This window comes from Mustela nivalis, assembly GCF_964662115.1.
Source record: "Mustela nivalis genome assembly, chromosome: 2".
Lineage (NCBI taxonomy): Eukaryota > Metazoa > Chordata > Mammalia > Carnivora > Mustelidae > Mustela > Mustela nivalis.
In genome coordinates, this window is record NC_139021.1 from 106,238,996 (window position 1) to 106,255,048 (window position 16,053).

The window sequence follows — 16,053 nt, forward strand, 5'->3', positions numbered from 1 at the left end:
CACAGTACTCTTTTCACACGGACTCCCTGAATTTGGTGCCTGCTCTACGGAAAGCAAGGCTAGTAATGAAAGGTCTGAGAGGGAGACTATGAGTAGCATGAACATCAAAACCCAACCAGATTCAAAGTTACAGCTGTCCACTCTCAACCTATTAGGCCTGTGGGCCTAGAGCTCCCACATAGGGATCTCCTATCAGAAAGCTGGGAGGAATTTCAGCCATAACATTAAAATTCCTAGGATTTTAGGAGTTTTATAATCTTGGGTAATATTTCCATTGAAAAAATCTGGTAGGGAGACTCCCCAAGGCCTCCTGCATAAGAGGCAGCCTTGGGGCCACAAGCCTATAATTTGGACTTATCAATAAACTGCCAGAACTTTCCTCATAGGAGCACAATTAAGCATCTTTTAAAAACCAGAAAAATATTTGCATCCATAGAACTAAACTAAATTTTTCTTCCAATTTTGAACGAAAAAGCTCCTGGGATGATGATTTCATAATCCAGAGCAATGTTTTAGAGCAGAATTATAAGCCCCTGAAAAATAGGAGTTTATAATGAAAACTTAAAGCCACACCAATCATCTAAACAAAGACTGTATAGTACATGTGTAACATTTCTTTTGATGATAATGTATGTTTCTAGTAGATGTACCATAACATACAATTTGTGTTAGACTTTTAAAATCTTTTTTACACACTGTAATTTTGAATTCACTCATTTTCAATACTTAAACCATTTTTAAAACATAATAGCCATTCTGGCATTGAAAACCTTCATTCCATCATAGAAAGGACAGTAAGAAGTGAAGGTCAATCTTCAAATCTTGATTCTCTTCAAAGTTGCTGGCAGATACAAGCTAGTGAACGACAGTAGTGGTTCTCCACAAAGATCTCAACCAGGTCTCAAAAAGACAGGCAAAGGCTTACATCACTGGCCTTCAAGATCAGTAGCAAAGAAACAGTCCTGCCAGCAGGATCAGCACACATGGCAGGGGAGAATTTGGGAAGATGAAAGGAAAGGCCAGAGTTGACACCTAGGCAAGTCAGTCTGTATACTCAGCCACTACTGAAAGAAGGACGGTGATGTCATCAGGCTTTCCACCTCTCACATTCAATCCGTTGTCACATGCAAACTGTGCAAAAGGTGACATATAATTTGGGTCATAGGCCAGCTCATGGGCTTGCTCAGCAAAGCTTCTTGCCGTCTACTGTATACTTTCATAATTTGAATTCTTTATTATTTTTTTTTTTTTTAGCTCCTGAAGAATCATATAATCAGGCATGTTGTCAAAAAGTCCATCTGTTGCCATCAGAATAATGTCTCCTAACTGGACATCAAAAGATGTGCTATCAGCAGCATCCGGGCTGTCACTCAGGACGACTCCTTCGGCTTCAGGTGGTGCAATTGAGAGCTGGAATGGAGTGTTGAAGTAATGCTGCTGCTCATCTGATCGGTGCACAACCTCACCACCCCTGACAACCAGAAAGCCTGAGGCACCCAGGTTTGCTGTGTGTAAGCGGTGACTAGTTCTGTCCAGCACCACGATGCAGTCAGTACTGCTACCAAGCAAAGGTACTTTATTTTGCAGCAACTCACAGTAGCTGTGGTGAGGATTCCGATGGGATTACTTCGGACGAACCGTCCGTATTAAGTCCCTGAGAACTGGGATGGATCAACTCCATAGTGTCTCCACCCTCCTACACCATCTGCAACCCCGAGCACGTCTGCCGAGCGGTGCCGGGCCACGAAACACGGGTCGTCCCCGTAGCACGCGCCCTTCTTGAGAAGGCCCTTGCGGAAGTCTTTGCTGAAGCTGAAGCCGGCCGTCACCAGCTCCTAGTCACCGCCACCGCCGCCAGCGGCCCTGGGGTCGGTCTGCGCGAGGCCGCCGAGCACGGCGCGGGCCACCAGCCGCCCATACGAGAGGACCTAGAACATCGCCCCCGCTGCCCGCCCCCCCCCCAGGAGGCGGGGGGCCCCGGGGGAGCAGCTGGACGTGGAGGCCGGGAGCCCGCTTGCTCCTCAGCCGCAGCAGCGCCGCCGCCGGGGCGCTCCTCCGGCAGCGTAGAGTCGCCGCCGCCGCCCTTGCCCGACGCGCGGGGCCTCGCACACGCTCCACCGCGCGCACCGGAGCCTGAGCGAGGTCAGAGCCGGCGGCTCCTCCACCTCAGCCCAGGTGGGGTCCCGGCTGCAGCCACCGCTGCCCCCGCCATCTTCGGCTCCACTAGCGTGTTCCGGGACTTCCTTTCTTTTTTTAATTCAAATGATATTTATACAAATATTCTCCCATGGAAGGTGATTATTTCTGCCCATAATCTGGATCATTTACACATTTCAAAACAAATAAATGGAATCTTAGCTTTAAGAAAAGTCTTGGGTTTAAATCCAAACACTGATGACCACCTAATGGTAGCAACATAAGCCACAGAAACTCTCTGAGTTGTGTTTATTCTTCCACAGAATAATATGATACTGCCTATTATAAAGCTCTATGAGGGCAGGTAACTTGGGCCATTTTGTTCACTACCATATGACTGGTGTCAAGAATTGTGCCTGATGTATGGTAGGCACTAAATCAATAATAGTTGAATGTATAGAACAAACAGCAACCATAATAATATGACCACCTTTGTATGATTTATTATACTAGGCTAGTTGATCAGCAATAGTATTTAACTCTCCATTATTCAGAAAAATTTTTTACCCGGAAGAGAGTGAAGTAAATTGTGCTTCCACCACTGGAGAATTTGGAGGGAATGACTTCCAGGGAACCAAGACCCTGGGATCACATAGCCCACATGAAAATCTATCCCGAGGAAGTTAAGTACTGTTCACATCATCTTTTCCAGTTGTCAAATAACCGGGAGCCACTCCTCAGGGAATGATCCCCAAGCCCATTTCTAGTAAAGCGGTCAGGACACAGGGCTTGAAGCAATGTCCAAATCACCCAATGTGTGGCCAAAACCATAACTGAAATGTCTTCCCAATTTCAGGGTAGAATTACTTATAAAGATGGAAAGAAGAGAGCACAGAGACATCCTCAGGAGAAACAAACAAACAAAAAAGAATGAAGCCATGAGGTGGGTCTCGCTGGGTCTAAGAGTTTATAGGTAGAAACATGGCGCCCCTTGAATGAGTTTTGTCCAGCATCTTACCGCTTCTTGAAACTTCTGTCAGTTCTCTAGCTCATACAGAGAGTAGTGGTTCAGAATGTGCAGTGGACTCAGGAATCAACAGAAATCATGGCCCCAACCCCTCACCAAAGAACAAGGCAGCAGGTACCAGCACCTTGAAAAGTCTAAAATGCCTTCCTGAAATGCAGCAGGATGACAGCTTGGAATCAGCTTTTAATGGTGCATATTCTTCTATACATGTTGTTTTGCGGGCATTCTATTTCTAAAACATTGGAATAAGGATCAATGAAAAGATATGATGAGTAGACCAAATCAATAGACCAAGAACCCCAGTTCTGTCACTGGCCTGAACCCCTGAACTAGGAAATTTCTAGTAGAAAGTTCTGCCTAGATATCAATGTTGCCTGTTAGAACAGAAATGCATTTGAGGAAGACTCCTCACCCAGATGAATCAGAAAGTGCCAGAAGTGACCAATAGTTCCCTCAGCCTCATTATAATGTTAAAATCCGCTCCTGAATAGTCATCCCTGACCCTAACAAAAGGGGCCTGCTTTCCCTTGTTTGGGGCTTTGGAAATGATTCCCAGGATCTCCCTTTTAGTACAAATAAAGGCAACCTGGTGAGGCATGAAGACTCTGCCTGTAGCTCACTGGAGAGCAGATTCACCCTGACCCTTGTTCCCAGAACAAAGCCTGGGGAGCTGCACTGAGTGTTACAGGATGATGGTAGGTCTCCTGGCTCCCAGGAGAAGTTCTGCCTACAGGTGCCACATTGCCAAGCACTTCTCTTACTCCAAAACTTGGAGCAGCTCTGGCCTGGTTGATTTTTAGGAGGTCTTTTTACTCTATATACCTCTGAGGGACACAGACTCTTTGCACAAGGGAGATAAAAGGGAAAAACAAAAACAAAAACAGAAGCCTCTGTCTTCTGAAAAACTACTATTCCTGGTGCCTGCCTTTATCCCTCGAAGATGAGAGAACCCAGTCACTGGGGCACCTTGCAAAGTAAAGTGCTTTCTGGGATGCCTGGCTGGCTCAGTCCATTTTATTATTATTATTATTATTTCTTTTTTATTTCTTTTCTTTTTTGTGTGATTCAAATTTTTTAAATTTCTTTTCAGCATAATAGTATTCATTGTTTTTGCACCACACCAGGTGCTCCATGCAATACATGCCCTCCTTAATACCCACCACCTGGTTCCCCCAGCCTCCCACCTCCCGCCCTTTCAAAACCCTCGGGTTGTTTTTCAGAGTCCATAGTCTTTCATGGTTCACCTCCCCTTCCAATTTCCCTCAACTCCCTTCTCCTCTCCATCTCCCCATGTCCTCCATGTTATTTGTTATGCTCCACAAAGAAGTGAAACCCTATGATAACTGACTCTCTCTGCTTGGCTTATTTCACTCAGCATAATCTCTTCCAGTCCTGTCCATGTTGCTACAAAAGTTGGGTATTCATTCTTTCTGATGGAGGCATAATTCTCCACAGTGGCTCAGTCCATTAAGTGACTGCCTTCAACTCATGTCATGATCCCAGTGTCCTGGGATCAAATCCCACATGGAGGCTCCTTGCTCAACAGGGAGCCTGCTTCCCCCTCTGCCTCTACCTGCCACTCTGTCTGCCTGCACTCTCTCTCTCTTTCTCTCTCTCTCTGACAAGTAAATAAATAAAATCTTTTAAAAAAGAGAAGTAAAGTGCCTTCTATTTTTATAGAAATATTTGAAAGACATTTACCCTTCTAAGTTCCCTTCTGCTCTCTCCTCACATTCTCTTCCCTGCTCAGGGTGTCTGCCCCCAGGTGCACATGTTCCAGAAACAGAAGTGAGGGGAGCCAACCCCCCTGTGCCCACAGTGCTGCAGGTCGGGCCCAGACTAAGCCTTCGTGCATGAAGAAACTGATCACCCAGCCATGTTCACATGAATCCTGATGAAAGCCAGGATTCCCTTCAAACCTGAAAAATGTTTTTCAAAGTTTTTTTTTATTATTATTATTTAAGTTCCTTTTATTGTTTCAGTAATCTCTACACCTAACATGGGAGGTTCAAATCCACAACCCGAGGTCAAGAGTTGCATGATTTTCTGATTGAACCAGCCAGGCGTCCCTAGTATTTCCTCTTATCAGGCACCTCGTTTTATCGCTGTGTGTGTGGCCCACTTTTGCAAGGAAAGACAATTCTTTCTTGATTACCATGTAGTAAATCTTTGTACTTCTTCTGTCAATGGGGTTTAACTCATACTAACCTTCCAAGGCAAATACTATTATTTCTATTTTAAATATGCAGAGGCTAAGACTTGGGGAGATTAAGGGAGTTGTCTGTGGATACTCCAGTGATAAAGAAGAGAACCAGGTCTGTCCAGTTCTGAAAACCCTCAGTCTTTCACTACACAGGCAGCACAGGCATTAATCTACTAAATGATCTAGAAAAAACACAACTAAGCCAGGAAAGAAAAGGGTTTATAAATGGACTAAATAAATATCTCATCTAGCCATTCTGACTGGTGTGAGGTGATATCTCATTGTGGTTTTGATTTGTATTTCCCTGATGCCGAGTGATGTGCAGCCACTCTGGAAAACAGCATGGAGGTTCCTCAAAATGTTGAAAATAGAACTGCCCTATGACCCTGCAATTGCACTATTGGGTATTTACCCTAAAGATACAATCGTAGTGATCCAAAGGGGCACGTGCACCCGAATGTTTATAGCAGCAATGTCCACAATAGCCAAACTATGGAAAGAACCAAGATGTCCATCAAGAGATGAATGGATAAAGAAGATGTGGTATATATACACAATGGAATACTATGCAGCCATCAGAAGAAATGAAATCTTGCCATTTGGGACAACATGGATGGAACTAGAGCGTATCATGCTTAGCGAAATAAGTCAAGCAAAGAAAGACAACTATCATATGATCTCCCTGATATGAGGAAGTGGTGATGCAACATGGGGGCTTAAGTGGGTAGAAGAAGATTCAATGAAACAAGATGGGATTGGGAGGGAGACAAACCATAAGTGACTCTTAATCTCACAAAACAAACTGAGGGTTGCTGGGGGGAGGGGGTTTTGGAGAAGGGGGTGGGATTATGGACATTGGGGGGGGTATGTGCTTTGGTGAGTGCTGTGAAGTGTGTAAACCTGGTGATACACAGACCTGTACCCCTGGGAATATAAATATATGTTTATAAAAAATAAAAAATTAAAAATAAATAAATAAATAAATAAATAAATAGCTCATCTATATTGTACGGTCATAATTGGTACAAAAAGGGTTTTTAAAGTCACAGGAATAGAACTTCCAAAAATAAAAAACTCATAAAGCCAGGTAGAATTTTAAGGAAAGTTTTCCTAGCCAATGTACATTGTTATTTGAAGTTTTTTTTTTTTTTCTTCTGAAGAAATCTCATTCGGTCTTTTAATTAGTGGCAAACAAGATAAAAGATCATCATAAAGACATCATACATCCTGTCCCTTCAAACTTTAAATCCAGAAGTGTTTTTATTTTCTACTGTAATAAGCAAAGTGAGTAATATTGACATTCTTAATTACACCGAAGGAAGTGAAGGCAAGTCCATTAATTAGCTCTAGAGCTTTATCTACTTTAGACTTGATGAAATAACTCATAAAATAATCTAACGCATCTTTAAAGAACTCTAGAAATACATGTCTGGCACTGGCAGAAAGACCCTCACTAAAGGGCCAGTACAGAGCAGTTTCGCTCTGGACCTCTGGGTGCAGCTGGAGTTGAAGATCCTGATCTGTTACCAGTAAGAGCACTCCATGCAGTAATCTAAGAAAGTGCAGAGCAAACAGTTCTAGAGACAAGCAAAAAGGAAAGAAAACACCATGTCTTAGCAAATCTTATGATATTTACCAAGGGAGATCTTTCATTTTATTGGTATTCCATAACCACCTGGTCCATTAAGTCTCCACTGCATCTATTAACTCCAGAGGAGGCAAAATCCCATCTGGGACAGAAAAAACAATGAAAGCAAGACATATTTTTTGTCCTTAGAAACCCCTCTCCCCTGGAGAGGCCGCTTGTCAATGTACTTTCCAATGTAACAAGAGGTGGTTGCTTGCTAAGGAGGGTCAAGAACTTCTCATTTAAGGAGATTCTATGTTAGAAATGATAACACATGGATCCAAGCTGTGTCCAAGGCTCCATATCACTCAGACCAATTGTTCATGGTATAAACTGTTATCAGTGAATCCTTCAATAGCCACCAGCACCAACAGACACAAATAGAAATGCTCACCATGAGACACATTAGAATTTTCACTGCAGCCTGTTTTGGAATAGGCAAAAACTGGAAACTATGAAATGCCCATCAGAAGCATAAAGGAAAATAAACTGTGAATGCAAAGTGAGCAACAAGGCAGCAGTTAGCATGCATGAAGAATCCGCAGACATAACATTGTGTGAAAAAAGTCCACGACAAACAAGGACATGCTTCACAATGCCACTTTTAACGGACAAGAATGGAAAAGCAAGCTATATACTGCTCAAGAAAAAAAGGACAATCATAGGAGGAGCCAAAAACTTGCACAGATACTGTTCCAAAGAAGACTTACATATGGCAAAAAGCACACAGAAAGAGGTTCCACATCATTATTATTCATTAGGGAAATACAAATCAAAACCACAATGAGATACCACTAAACACCTACTAGGATGGCTATAATCAAAACAATGGAAAGTCACAACTGTTGGCAAAGATGCCAAGAAATCAACACCATCACCCACTGCTAGTGGGAATGTGAAAATGTTCAGTCGGTGTGGAAAACAGTTTGGTGGTTCATCAAAAATTTGCATGTAGAATTACTGCAGTTCTATTCCTAAGGCACATACCCTAAATGGCTGAACACAGGCGTGTAAATAAAAGCTTTCATATGGAGATAATGGCAACGCTATTTACAATAATCAAAAGGCAGGAACAACTCCCCCAAAAGAGGTTGGAAGTACTGTTCTTAATATCAGTCAAAAGCAAACACCTGTGAGATTTGGAATTCTGGTTTACTCCCAGTATTCTGGGGTCAGCAAACTGTACTCTCCTGCATACACAACAAAAATCTGTGTATATGATGCTTATCCCCTCAGCACATAGTGAAATTAGGACATCAGATGAATTTGTAATTTTCCTATTTCAAAGATCTAAATCTCACAACCTAAGAGAGTCTGACAACATATTTTAGGCTTCCGGTTATACTGATCTCATAAAAGGGATGATTTTCCATTTTCCCAGGTATCTTCTCCAACCTCGTCCTCCACTGGCCTGATGCTGATGCATCATGTGCATACATTAGCTTCTTAGGGGGTCCCCAGTACATGCAAACTACTAGAGAGAGGATCTGCTTCTCGATCCTTCCTAAATCTCCACCATTGACACCTTTACCTCAACCCCAATGGTTAAACCACATAAAGTGTATGACACCTAAAGGGCATGTGGGCAGTTTCTACCTTACATGTCACTCACCGTCCTCCCTTCTTCAAATCAGAGGTCTGTTTTGTCACTTTAAAAAACGTAATAGTGAATCCAAGAAGGCCTGATGGGATTTTGTTGAGCACAATAAGACAGTGTCTAGAACCCAAGAGCCCTGCTGACTCTCCCCTGCTGCTTGGCTGTGCCTCTGCTCGCTCTCAGAGCTGAACTCAGGCAACGTGTCCCCACATCTCCCCTGCAGTTCTTCTGTTCCATGCCACTGTCACAGCGGGGGGGTGGGGTTCAGCTTCCTGAAGTACCCTGTTCTGATAAAGACAGAAAGGACACTGATGAGTCCTAAGGGCAACATGTCTATTTAGCACAGAGCAGGAAACACTTGCCTTCATAAGAAGAAGCCCACTTATTACATGGGGATCCCTTTCAAATATATGCAGGAGTTGAGGGTTTTAAGGGCGTCTTCCATTTCCCTATCTCTGAAATGATGACGAAGGCGTGAGGTACTTATAGTCTCTTTACCGTCTCCCAGGCAGTGGTCTGAGCTAGGAACTCATTGAGAGTGATGATTCACACAGCACTTTCTTGGCACCCACAAAAGTAAAATCATTTATTTTTTATATAGCTTTCCTCTACTTGACACGATCTAAATATTCCTGACTTCCTACAGAGATCTCCCAACTCTGAACATGCTAGTTTTATCAATAAATGTGTTCATAATAGCATTGTAACTCCACAGAACTCATTAATATTATTAATAACTTAACCTTTTTCACCTCACAGGCTCAGTACAAAACTCTTCACATGTGGATTGTTAAAATACATAATGACAACGATAATGAGAAGCGTATTCCTCATTCCCAAATTACTACCTGCTCCAAGGACCAGCTTTTGAGGACTTCTGAGGAATGTAACACTTTTTTTTTAAGATTTTATTTATTTATTTGACAGAGAGAGATCACAAGTAGACAGAGAGGCAGGCAGAGAGAAGGAGGGAAGCAGGCTCTCTGCTGAGCAGAGAGCCCGATGCGGGACTCGATCCCAGGACCCTGAGATCATGACCTGAGCCGAAGGCAGCAGCTTAACCCACTGAGCCAGCCAGGTGCCCCAGAATGTAACACTTCTTATATTTGATAACAATTTCAAAGGCATCAGCTAAAATTATGAGTCATATGCAATCAAGTTTTATTAACTCCCTGAAACACATGAGAGAGACTATGTGGAGACCCTCATCAGATACTTGAAGGTATGTGACCAATGGGAAAATCAGTCATTTTGATTTGCGCAACAGAATGTGCATTTGGGTTCCCTCAACAGGGGAGATGGGGGGAAAGTCATTGGAATGAAGTGTTGTTTTTTTTTTTTTAAATCTCCTGATTGAATGGAGAAAGACAACTATCAAATGATCTCCCTGATATGAGGAAGTGGAGATGCAATGTGGGGGGTTTGAGGGGTAGGAAAAGAATAAATGAAACAAGATGGGATCGGGAGGGAGACAAACCATAAGAGACTCTTAATGTCACAAAACAAACTGAGGGGGGCAGGGGGTAAGGGGTAGGGAAAGGGTGGTGGATTATGGACACTGGGGAAGGTATGTGCTATGGTGAGTGCTGTGAAGTGTGTAAACCTAGCGATTCATGGACCTGTACCCCTGGGGATAAATATACATTATATGTTTATTTAAAAAATTAAAAAAATTAAAAAATAATAATAAAATTTTTTTAACTCTTAAATTTTTTTTTTAATTTTCTAATTGAAGAAAATATGTTTTGCTTTTCTTTATAACTTAAACTGGCTATAGTATTTCAAGCATAATGACATACCCTTACTATTGAACAAAAGATGGTTATACTAAAACAAACCGACAAACGACCTTCAAATGCTCTTCTTAGCCCATTTTATCACACTTGCTTCTGCTGGAAAAGAGGGAAAGTTCAGATGACACACTCAAACCATCCATTAGGAGACCCAGCCTGAATAGTATCCTATCACCCCATAATGGCCATGAACAGACAGACCCCTTTGCCATTCTGCCCAACACAAGGTCAATGGACAGGGTTCTGAGACAGCCCTCCCTGATTGCCCTTGGCAGACTGAGGCAGTTTTTCTATTCTGTGAGTGATTGCAGCATTACCTGGATAGTCTAAGTCCAAACTCTTGGGTGAAAGTCTTGAATAATTTGCAGCTCCTGCCATGAGCTCACACCCAATCTATCATATGCCATCAACACAGCTGTCTGTCTGTGGATCCTGGCAACAGGTAGCAAGAACACACTGAGTGCAGGGAGAAACCTAGCCCCCATCCCCACACAAAATCCTCAACAAGATGGACAGGGCAATTAGATTCTGTCACAAAGACTCCAAAGTAAGCACAGAAGCTCTGCTGTTAGCGACTTAGTGCTGACCCAACCAAGCCTCCACTCTTCTTTCCCCACACTCCTCCCTTTCTTTTATAACCTCTCTCACCTTTCTTCTACCAAATGCTCGAGTAAAATTATCCCCCTCTTTGTTCCATTGCAAATAACCCCACTTGGAAATGAGATGAAGACAAGAAACCACCCAAACAATAGAAGGATGGAAAAGGGCAAGACCTGTATTCAAGCCAGTGAGGAACAATGGCCAACACTCATTCAGAATTATCTATGAAGTGTTTCCTGCCAAATAACCTGGACATATAGCTCACGGAGTAAGAGTTCCTGTGTTTGAGCTAGTGGGGTCACAACCACTAATCAACTCCCATTATGTGTGAAAGATTACCACATATTCTCTTTCATCACAGTTCTGTTTCATTTAAGAGTAGCCTTCCCACAAAACTTGCAAAGGGATTCTGCCACTGAATTGTACACCTGAAATGGATTAATTGTATGACATGTGAATTATATCTCAAAAAAAAGAGAAAAAAGTAAGAGAGAGAGAGACTCAGATTGCTGTCTGCCACCTATCTCCAGGTGACAGGAGGTGGATTTTTAGAGGGAGGTGATCAAGGCTTTCCCCAGTGTGCAGGAAAGAAAATATAGCCACATGACTGTTTCTCCCCATCATTCATTTTAACAGTGAAAGGCATGACAGCACTTCCTTAGTGAGGTGCTGAGCCCTGCGGAGGTCTGTAACCAAGAGAAGGAGGAGGGAATAAGATAGAATGACCGGATGCCTAAAGCACTGTCAAAAGGAATAAAGTAATCTAAAGTGATCATTATGACAGGACAAATCTCCCAAGAAAATGCCTATCACAAAGAGCTTGCATGGGGGCAGAAAAGGAGTTCTGGCTTGAAGCCACAAGGAAAGGTCTGTAGCAGTAATTCTCAGACAGAAGGGAGATAGAATTAAAGGTGAGCCCAACACCCAACACTGAGGTAAGAATGTGCCGGGTAGTACAGGGGTGGGCAAGTGCCTGCATCAGCAGGAAATGGGGGATTCGCTGGTGATAGAGGCTGAGCAGTTGGTTGGGTAGGATGTGAGGGGTCTCAAATGCCATGCTCAGGACAGCAGCTCCCTCTGGCATCACGGACAAACACCTTGGAGGCTGGCAGCTTGAGTAGTGCATCAGCACATCTGATAGCTTGCCCGTATAGACAGCACCCAAGCAAAGGGTCTCGGAGGAAAAAATAATGTGATCAGATATGTGCTTTAGAAGGACAACCCCCCAAACAAAGCATAGCATGGTGGAGCACAGAAAACTGTAGCAACATTAACAGTTCGGGGGCCCCCAGGGAAGTTTTGATACCTCCATAGAGTGGAAATGTCAAGGCAGTCATTAAAAATCATAATCTTCAAAAAAATGTAATGTGACTTGGGAAAAGAACATGTATACAATATTAAAAGAAAAAAGCAGAATACTGAACTCTATTAGATGTTTCCAATTTTATTTTTTTAATTACTCAGGATAAACATAAGAAAGAGATTAGTAATAAATACACCATATAGAGTTCCACTTCCAGGATGACTGAGAAGCTCCAAGGACCCACTCCCCAGTGAAGCCAGCAAAGCTGGTGGAAAAAGGATTTTAAAAGTAAAGATATCTAGAAATTGTCCTCAGGGTGGTAGCAAATGAAGAAACTTTGATTCAAGAAAACTTTCTAAAATGGTGTATGAATATTATGGCATTTGAGCCACAAACTATTCTTTCCCTCATTACCAGAATCGCCAGATGGGCTTAGCAGAAGGTCTTCTGCAGATGGGCATAGCCAAGAAGATAGGGTCCCTTTTCCCTCTGCTCTCAATCAAGGCTTAGTGTATCTCATCAAGAGGGATAGGCAACCCACATTCCTCATTTCCTTCAACCCCCAGTTAAAAGGGTTATATTCCTGCTAAGTGTAGCCAAGAGGCCATGACCTCCCTTCTCTGACACAGCCTCTCCCCACAAAATGGAGGCTCCAGTGAAAGCATGGCAGACTGAGAATCCTGGGGCCCTAGCCACCCTCACTACAGCTCACCTGGGGACCAGCTTTCATGCTTCTGAGAGGCAAGCTGAAATGACCAGAGTCTACTGTCTCACCTGGTGCCCAGTGTGGTTCAGAGAGTTTGTCTAGGGTGAGCAGAAGTCCATAAGAAAAGCGAGCTCCAGAATTCTCCACAAAGGGTGTGGGCAATTCAAGTGAAAGGAGCTCAAGACAGTAGTCTCTCTTAGTTCATATTGACAAGCTGAGCCATTGACCAGCTCGTTCACCAAAGACCCAGGGAAAGAGGCCATTGAGAGCCCTCCTAGGGTTCAAACAGATGCTAAAGACTAGCCTAAAAATCTCCCTCTGCCCAGATGTAATTGGATCAGACAGTTGAAGAGGTGATGCCCAGCACACTGGGGAAAAAAGTAGAGAAATCACAAGGTAACTAACGGGACCATGGGTATGGTGGGTATGGGTATGATTGGGCAGAGGAGTAACACGAAAATGCAGCAGACAGCTTAACAGTGATGATGGAGAGACAAAACTACACCATCCCAGGGCAACTGTCTACATGTCCAGCTGCACCATCTGAGGAAACCTGCTGTGGAAGAAAAAGACTTCAGAACAGCCAACCAAGTCACACAACAAATAAGACAAGTTAATAACAAGCCTGGAAACATGGAGGGGAATCAGTACCCACAGTTGCTACAATATATTATCCAAAATGTCCAGTTTTTGACAGTAACAACAAATATAAGAAGTGCGAAGAAATAGGGATAGGAACACATATTTGGGGGAAAAAAAAAAAACAGGCAACAGAAATTGCCTTTGAGTAAGGTAACGCCAGATTTAATACACAAAATTTTCAAAATAGTCATGAAAAAATACATTCAAAAACGGATGTAAATCATACTTAAAGAAGGAAATCACAGGATGAAGACCTCAACTCACCAATAGAGAATGCCAATCCAGAGGCAAAAATTATTTAGAAAATAAATGAAAATTCTGGTGTTGACAGTACCATAAATAAAATTATAAATTCATTGGTTGGGCTCAGCAGTAGATTTGAACTGGTAGAAGAAATAATCAGAAATCTTGAATATAGATAGATAGATAGATAGATAGATAGATAGATGATAGATAGATGGACAGATAATAGAGATTCTATAATCTGAGAAATAGAGCAGAAATTGAATGCAGAAAAATGAACAGCACCTCATAGAAACTTGGGACACCATTAAGTATGCCAACATGGCCTGAGCTAAAACCAGAGTCAGACTCTCAACTGAAGGTGTCACCCAGGCAGCCCAGCCATCTGTGATTTCTGTCCACAGTCTCTTTAAGGCTCATCCCATGCTTCAGTGCTGCAGCTGCACTCCGTTTTTCCATGGAAGCTTTCGGTTTGAGGTGCCCCAATTGGCACCTCCATGAGTCCTTGTGTTTAGGCTCTGCAGGTCTCACTGGGTGTTGTTGTTACTGCCTTTATTACACAGATGGTTGCCTCATGAAATAGTTTCAGGTATTATTCTTGCAGTCTCTTCTAAGTGTTGACATAAATCTCAAGTATTGTTGCATATGTTCCAATGTTTCCATTGGAAACAGAGTATAATCTTAAGAGCATAAGAGAAAATCAGGCAGACACACAAACATCAGTAATTTTTTTTGCTCTGAATTCTGCCTCCCAAGACATGTGGTCCTTTTTAGGGATTCCAACACAAGCTTGTAGATCAGATTCAAGAGATTGGAAAACCTGGTGAATTTTGTGTGCAATTGTAGGTGAGTGTGTGCGGATAAGTGAAGTTCACTTTTATGTGCTACATTCTGTGACTTTCATCTGATCTCAAAAAGATTCATAACCTGGAAAGACCAAGAATTGTAGCTCTATAATGAACTCTATAATGAACCCTTTTATTTATAAACACATCAAGTTATTTAGAAAGCGAGAATGGTTGAATTTCTTATTTAAAAGAGTCTTAGAGGGGTGCCCCAGTGGCTCAGTGATATAAGCCTCTGCCTTCGTCTCAGGTCATGATCCCAGGGTCCTGGGCTCGAGCCCCATGTCAGAGTCTCTGCTCAGCAGGGAACCTGCTTCCCTCTCTCTCTCTTTGCCTGCCTCTCTGCCTACTTCTGCCTACTTGTGATTTCTCTCTCTCTGTCAAATAAATAAATAAATAAATAATCTTTTAAAAATAAAAATAAAAAAGTTAAAGAGTCTTAGAAAACAGTTTGACTATCTTTGTAGTTTTATGGAAGGAATCCAATTTTCTTTGCTGGGTGTTCCAATACTAAGCATAAAGCTTTTTCCACAGACACTTTAAGGACCTGAGAGCACTCAGGTAATAAAAAATTTTCTACCTTGAGAGCAACAGAAGGCTGTACGTGTAGTCTTAGTTCCTTGGTGGTAACTAAGACCAAATCTTCAGAAGCACAACTCCATGATCTATAGTCACATGAATACTTTAATATCTTCCCCATATAGTTCAGAACTGGTACATTGCAGGGAGTAAATGATTGTCATTGTGTTTTATGACATTTCCTCTCTTAATTTGCTCATTATGAATTTGATTTTTGGTCTTTGTAGATGTCTTATTTCTCTCTTTTCTCTGATCATTTGTCCTGAATGTAGGCCATTCTATTTTTCTCTTTGTACATCTGCCACCTGTGATTCTTCCTTTTCTCATTTCCAAGTCTCATTTCCCTAATAAGTGTGTCTCCTGCCTTGATCATGAGATCTGTTATTCTCAAGAGACTTTAGGCATCTTCTCTTTTGTTCTGTCCGAAGCCTGGAAGAGGCTCTTGGTTGTTGTTTTTGGGGTGTGTGTGTGTGTGTGTGTGTGTGTGTTTCTAAACTGCACAGTCATAGAATGAGAATCTAGAAAGAGGTCTGTGAAACTCTGTGCTTGTTTTCTTTTTCTAAGGATTACCTTTTCTCGTGTTTCTTTAAGGGTTTTTCCCCCCCAATTTAGAAATATCCGAAGGAGAGTCCATCCTGCCCAACATGCTTCCTAAGCCTGCAGGAGTTCAGTAAGTGCTTGTTGACTGGCTCACTGATTCTTTAAGAGCAACCTTAGTAACAGAAAATTAATCTTGACATCTAACCTAGAAT

The 16,053-nt window shown here is 42.4% G+C and overlaps 1 pseudogene across 1 annotated transcript in view; it reads right to left on the reverse strand.

The window, feature by feature from the left end:
• Positions 1–382: 382 nt before the first annotated feature.
• The window catches only part of LOC309859325 (protein phosphatase PTC7 homolog pseudogene), a 47,032-nt pseudogene continuing 31,361 nt past the window's right edge, over positions 383–16,053 (reverse strand). Inside the window, exons 2-4 of the transcript in view lie at positions 1,996–2,133; positions 794–1,928; positions 383–443 (exon numbers count right to left, since the gene is read on the reverse strand). The product of the transcript in view is annotated as a protein phosphatase PTC7 homolog pseudogene (transcript). The remainder of the gene's footprint in view (positions 444–793; positions 1,929–1,995; positions 2,134–16,053) is intronic.